Below are 7105 nucleotides of genomic sequence, written 5' to 3' on the forward strand. Positions count from 1 at the left end.
GTATTTCTGAATGTTATCGGAACATTCAAAATGTCCATTGTTTATGTTTTAGAAACATTTTTCTTAGTTATGCAAACGTTAAGGAAACATTGCATGAAACATCATGGGAAAGCTACAAGTTAAAATTTAAAAAACGTTAGTCAAACGTTTAACTAAATAATTTTAGGAAAGAAAAAAGTTCCATAAATGAAATGAAATGCAATTACATTTACACTAATTAATTTACTAGACACTTTTTATCCAAAGCGACTTACAAATGAATGTTTTTATTTAGCCAACAACTGAAACCAGGGTATCTGCAGGATTTTTAAGCTCAGATTTAAGACTTTTTTAAGACCTGCAGAAATAAAATTAATACCATATGAGCAGGGTAGGGCAATGTCTATGGTAACATATTAAACTGTAAAATGACTGTAAAAAATAGTTCAGACACAGGTTCTCTCAAAAACAAAACATTTTATAAAATTATAAACTTGACATTTCAGCCTTTAAATTATTTTTAAGAAAACAGATGAGTCAAAATTATCAATTATATTAATTTGAACCAATATTATCAATCAAATATATGAATTAACATATACTGTATTATAAATATATTTTTCTGTCTTAATTGTTTAGATTTTTATAATGCTTTAGCTGCTTGTCGATCCACCAGTTCACATTTACAACTCTGCGTGTTTGCTGCCTAAAAATATGATTTTAATTTTGGTCTGAACAAAATAGGCAGACGGGTCGATTGAAAATGCAAATTCACTCTCTGCCAGCAGGAGGCGCTTTCAGAATGGCAGAAATATAGCGGTTTTCTCGGTAAAGGCAGTATACAAAGCAGCACATCACCTGACTGACTTTGAAACTGTAATGCTCATGTTTACTCAATGAAATCATAACCTTTTGAAGTTTAATCATAACATTAAGCTGCATCACAACCCTTGTTTGTTTGTTTGTTTTTTCACCCCCAAATTTAAACCTCTTGACATCATAATTGGGACTTTCTTGTACCAATTTATATTTTTGGCCTTAAATTTGATACAACTAAATGTAAAACTTTTAAGACTTTTTAAGGACCCACGGAATCCCTGTGAAACTGAAAATCAATATGGGTAATTGGATAATTGAACTTTTTCTGCAACAAGCTGTCTCCAGATATTTTAGCGGAACAAATGTTTGTGTTGTAGCTTATCCACTTTGTGTGCATGATAGACTCTGACACAATCAAAACATGTCATCGGAAAATCATTAATTAAATGTAACTGTCCGAAACCAAAAATTCATTTTTTACGGTTTCAGTCAACTATTTGTTGTTGCTGAAATTGTTGCATCACTAATAAAAACGTCACTAATAACAAAAACAAATGTTGGGTGAAATGTTCCATCTCTACGTATTTTTATTTCCTTTGTTGTGATGCATTCTGGGATTGCACATTCTCACAACACAGTGCTATCTTTAAATGTAGTGGTATAGCAAGGCATCTTAGCCTAAGATGCTCTAAAGTGCTGTCTAGATAGGCAGCGTGTTAGCTTTTGAAACGGAGCATATACATTTATACAATATTTTTTATTTTCTTTTAAAAAGACACCTTAATTCTCCTCTTGATGCGAGTATTAACCGCTACTCAAAGAGACAAAAGTCACATTGTCCTGACCAGCTTTGCGAGAACAATCAAGGGAAGTCGACCTTTGTGATGAATTAATAATTAATAAAGTAATTGGTCCAGCGAGTGGCCATCCATTGAGTACACACCAGTGTCTATCCACGGACAAGACCAGCACTGATTACTTTGGTCTGCTCAGCGTCAGAGGGCAAACAGGGTATCAAATATTCACCATGGAGAACACACACAATTTTGTGGAACTTAATAGAGTTTACCCTAAAAAAAAAAAGAAGCTATATTATAGAAAGGACTGGACAGCGGTATACGCACCTGTAGACGTGGAAAGGCAGTTAGCCGCTAAGGTGACCTTGCGTGATTAGCACTGCCTCATTAAACAACCCCCTTTGGTATGGTGAAATCAGGCCATGTGTGAGGATGAGACCAGACTCATTTAGCCATAAAAAGGGTCACACGACTGGGCTTTATATTGAGAGACACAGCAAATCTACCATCTACCATACTGTAGTCTTAAAATAATTAAAAAAATTAGCTCATTATAAAACAGTCCACATTTTAAATTCTGAATGGATGAGCCACATTCAAAGTTTCAAAGTAGAAAAACTGGCTGCAGTGCTGTTTTTCATAGAATCATGTATGTGAACTTACATGTTTCTTATATTTCTGTTAACATTATGGTGTTTTTATTAGGAATGCACAATATTGGATTTTTGACAATATCCGATATGCTGATATTTTTCAACTCATTTTTGCCGATACCGATGCTGATATATATTTTTTTGTTTGGAAACAACACCAAGTCTCTCCTGTGCAGAGATTCTAAAGAAATACTTTTTCATTTTGGTTAGTTTTTAACAAAAACTTATTTGTTAGAATTTAAATAAACAATAATGGGGCTCTTTTATAATGAGAGTACATTGAAAGCTTTGAAAATTATAAATCAACTATAAATCAATCACTTTTTTTTTCATACAGATGCAGTGGTAACCTTAACATTTTATTTAAAGATTTAACATTTGTAGATGGTCTAAAGAGAAAGAGTTGTAAACATTCTGAAAATCTTTCAGAGCTCATAATCTGTTTGAAAAAAGAGAGACCAAATGATCAGTGAGAGCAGAATGAATGTGTCACACGTTTTAAACTCAGCAAAATGGTAAAATACATATATCAAGAGCATGCTCACAGATGAAAACAACAGAGAACAAAACAGCATTGGATGAAGTGGATTAGAGCCCTGCACGGGCCTCAAATATAGGCCCTAGCCAGTCTTTTTTCCCCTTCTCTCAAAAAAGCTTATACTAACTACTGTTTCAGCTATTAAAATAGTTCAGTTGTATGTAATGGAAAAGTGATTATATTTAGTTTCATTTTTTTTTTATAAAGTTAATTTAGAAAAACGTTTGGAGCATTTTTTGTTTCATTAAATGTAAGTGTTAATGTATGTTGTTAATAATTAATGTATGTAGGGTTTTTTTTTAAGTAAGGACCAAGCGGTCAGCGGCAGACAGTGAGTTGATCATAGCCTATATTTGATCAATTTAGCCTTCTCAAATCATCATGACTTGCCAAAAATAAAATCTATAGATATAAAACAGGTCAAACATATCACAATGTTAGTTTAAATGTTTAACCTAGATAAATGTGCGCTGTTAGATGCATATCCAATAATTTGTGCGGAGAGTGGAAGCTAAAGCGCGCTCTGCAGCACATGGAGGCACCAGCGCGATCACTTGAATTTTTTATCTAACAGTGGAAACAACTTAAAATACGCAGTCATTTTTGCTCATAAAGGTAAGAGTAATGCATAATTCTAAACTGTAAAGGGTCTACTTTTATTTGTGTGATTTTTATGTTGCTCTGTTCTGAATACCTTAAAATGTAAAGGATTTGCTGCAATGCAATTTTGTCTGATATGTGGATTATTTATTAGCCTATTTTTTTAATCCATGCAGCAAATGCTTTAATTCATAATTAATTGCATGGTTGGTTCAGTTGACAGAAATACGGGACACACAGGCCTATATTAACTGCTGAAATGTTTGCGGGGCAAATCTCAGGTCAGTCTGAGCGCTCATGGTACGCACAGTGCATACTAGGCATGGGACGATAACCGGTTTCAAAATCACGACATTTAAAAAACAAACAAACTGCTGGCTCTCAGGTGTCTTTGCCACTGTTTGAGTGTTGTACGGAGAAAGGCCGTGTGTGTGTGTGTGTGTGTGTGTGGAATGTGTAGAGAGTGAGCATGTCTCCAAAAACCTTGTTGAGCTGCAGGTTTAGTGACTGCATTTTTTATTGATTTATTTTTTTACAGAAATTATGTTTTGATTGATGCGTTTGATTATTGAGCTGCAGCATTTTTTTTTTCATTTAGAAGGATTTTTTTTTTTTTTACAGAAAATAATTTATTTATGTTCTGATTATTGTTGAGCTGCAGGTTTAGGCTCACTTAAGTGATTGCACTTAATTTAATTAAGAAGAATTCAATTATTTAATAATTATTATTTAGTTAATAATAATTTAGCCTGACATATTTACTGTTCAAAAATGTTCTATGTTTCTTAAAAATAAAATGTATTGTGTTATGTATTATTAATATTAATGACAGTGATTTTACCATAGTAAACCTTTTTAACACGGTTTACCTGTGGTAAAATTAATGATAAAAAAAAAAACAAAGTGGCCTGTTCCAATTTACATATAAAAAAATATTTTTGGGTGCTTTTGGGATTCAGTATTGAATAAAGCAAAATCCAAAGAATTCCAAAAAATCCAAGATCCAAAAAAAAACAACAACAACAAAAAAAAACAGTCCATCTTCATCGATCTTCAGTGCTAACTTCAGTCAACAAAATTTATACAAGTTCATAGGTGGAAAAGTATTAACAACTCAATAACTAACTGAATAAATATTTTAATGTTTTTTTTTGTTGTATCTCTATTTACTTATGTATTTATTTGATGATGGAGTTCGTTTGTAAAATCAATTATTTAACATTTGACAGATAGGAATACATAAAATGACTTTTAAGGCTATGCAAATTTTGCAATGAATCACCTCTGAAATTTTCATTTGATAATGGAATGCATGGATCATTAAAAATTTAACTTTTAAGTTTTAAGGGGAAAAAAAAACAACTTGCATTTTCGTCCTTGCAATATGATTGACTGAAATCAATCGATTCGTTGCGTTCTCTGACACATTGTAAAAGTAAGGTGCACATAAACACTGCCATTGATCTGATGTCATACTTGTTATTCTCTTGTTGTTTCCAATCATATATTTCCAATCGTGGCTGCTTATATCCACAGATGAAGACTCAACAGTTCCACCCTAATATCCATTTAGATGTAATTCCATGAAAGATCCTGTATCTTTTATTTGATGCTTAGCTGTCCATGCAAATTGCAGCGAGGTCAGGCTCTAATCGAAGCCTTGCACTCGGTGACTCTAAGTGCCTCAGAGCTTTGCTAATTGGCCCTTTGAACGCTAATGCTAAAGAATGATTGATGTGCTCTGAAAAATGAGACTCCGCAATCAGCATTTGGGCAATGAGGGAAATCTGAATGACAGCAAATGCGAAGAAGTCTGTCTCTGAGGCAGTTAGGCACCTACGGAGGGACCGGTTGGTAAAAAAATAAGAGCAGAAAATAGGTTTGTGTTAGGCAGAGTGTAATTACGATGATGGAAAATTACATTTATTTAGCGCCTGGGTTTTGTACACAAATCAGATGGCGGAGCAGCGAAAACAGCTTCATTTCAGGAGGTTCAGAGGTGAGGAGTCTAGAGGCAGATGTACGAGAGGGTTTTGCTGATTCCATCTATTCGCACTGAATAAGCTCTGTAATGATTTATTCCTGTTTGTATGGCGTAGACTGCACTCCCTCTTGCTAGCCGCTCATGTATTATTTGTTATGGTAGTGGTTTCCAGCTGTGAGCACCAGCTCGGTGCTTTAAAGTGAAACGCCGGGGTTTCCACTCGCTTTGCTTTCCTAAAATTACCGCATCTAAGACAACACATTCATAATGCAGCGCAAAATGGTAGTGTGGAATTATTAACTTTTTGTAAAATTCTGAATTAATGAAGAAGCAGAGCCTGGCACGGGAGTGTTGTTTGTGGTGTATTCAGCATTGGCAGCTAGAGGGGCTTTTGCACATCACCTCAGTGTTCACGAAATATAATTTTTTTTTTCTTCTTCTTCGGTGTTGTTTTGGCAGAGAAAAAAAAAGAGATTATTTAGTTTTTAAAGAAAAAGACATGCTGCCAAAGCAGCTAAAAAGTAGCAAGACATTTTTACACAAATTGAAATATGAATAAGAAAAATAACACTTTTATTGTGTTGTACAAGGTGATAACTGAAATTAAGGGTGGGCGATATGACCAAAATCTTATATCGCGTTATGAGTAATTTTATTTCACAATAACGATATATACCACAATGTAGTTATTTTTGCTTGTAATAAGATTTTTATGATATGAAAATATTTGATACCATAGAATTTTTGTAATTCTTGTAACCAGTGTCAATATCACAAAAAACGAATACAAACCTAAAATAAATTAAGAAAAAAAGAGAAAAACCCAAGCTCACTTAAGATAAGTAAACAAGAAACTAATTACAAGCAATAGAACAAAAAAACTACAATAAGAAATTCTTCATTGTATAAATTAATCAAAAACACTGCATAGTCTTCACTGTGTAAATTAAATATATATTTTTTCTTATTAATGTTACAAAAGTGATTTAGTCAGGAGCAGTGTTCAATTGATAATTTTCAGTCACGTGACAAGCGTGGAGACTTGGAGGGCAAAACATCACAGAACTACAGCACAGGCCTGTCAGTTTAGATCACCTCAAAATCACCTCTCAAAACACTCTTTGGCAAATTAATCAAAAACACTGCATAGTCTTCACTGTGTAAATTAAACATATATTTATTCTGTTACAACAGTGATTTAGTCAAGGTCAGTGAGAGATTTTCTCTCAGATGTATGAGATTTTCTCCCCTTTAAGACCGAACATCCAGATCCAATATAATGTTACGCATGCGGTTTATTTATCAGCTGTTTACATTCACTTAAGACCTAAATGACTGTGTTTACGAGGCTGCATGCAAAGATGGACATTTTGACACGTGTATTTAACTGTTCAAGGCCAACAAAGCAATAAAAATACTCACAAGTTCTATGAGCAGCGGATTCATATGCTCAGACCGTGCTCAAAAACAGCCTCACAGACAGCGCGCACATATAGCACTGTTGTTTGCATTCCAATGGCTTAAAATGTGTGCAAACGATACATTTTCGTGACCAAATGATTCTGTCAGCTCCAGTTGAAGTAAAAAGAGCCTGAGAACAACGTGTTGTCGTGATTCAGTAACCACTGTCAGATGATATGTTGTCAGTTTTATTCTAACATTATTTTCGCAATTCGTCATGAAATTTAAAAAAGTATCACTAAAAATAAACTTTTTTAAAATTTCCTGTTACCTT

The sequence above is a fragment of the Sinocyclocheilus rhinocerous genome, unplaced genomic scaffold (assembly GCF_001515625.1).
Source record: "Sinocyclocheilus rhinocerous isolate Xijiao unplaced genomic scaffold, SAMN03320098_v1.1 scaffold2620, whole genome shotgun sequence".
In the NCBI taxonomy this organism is placed as follows: domain Eukaryota; kingdom Metazoa; phylum Chordata; class Actinopteri; order Cypriniformes; family Cyprinidae; genus Sinocyclocheilus; species Sinocyclocheilus rhinocerous.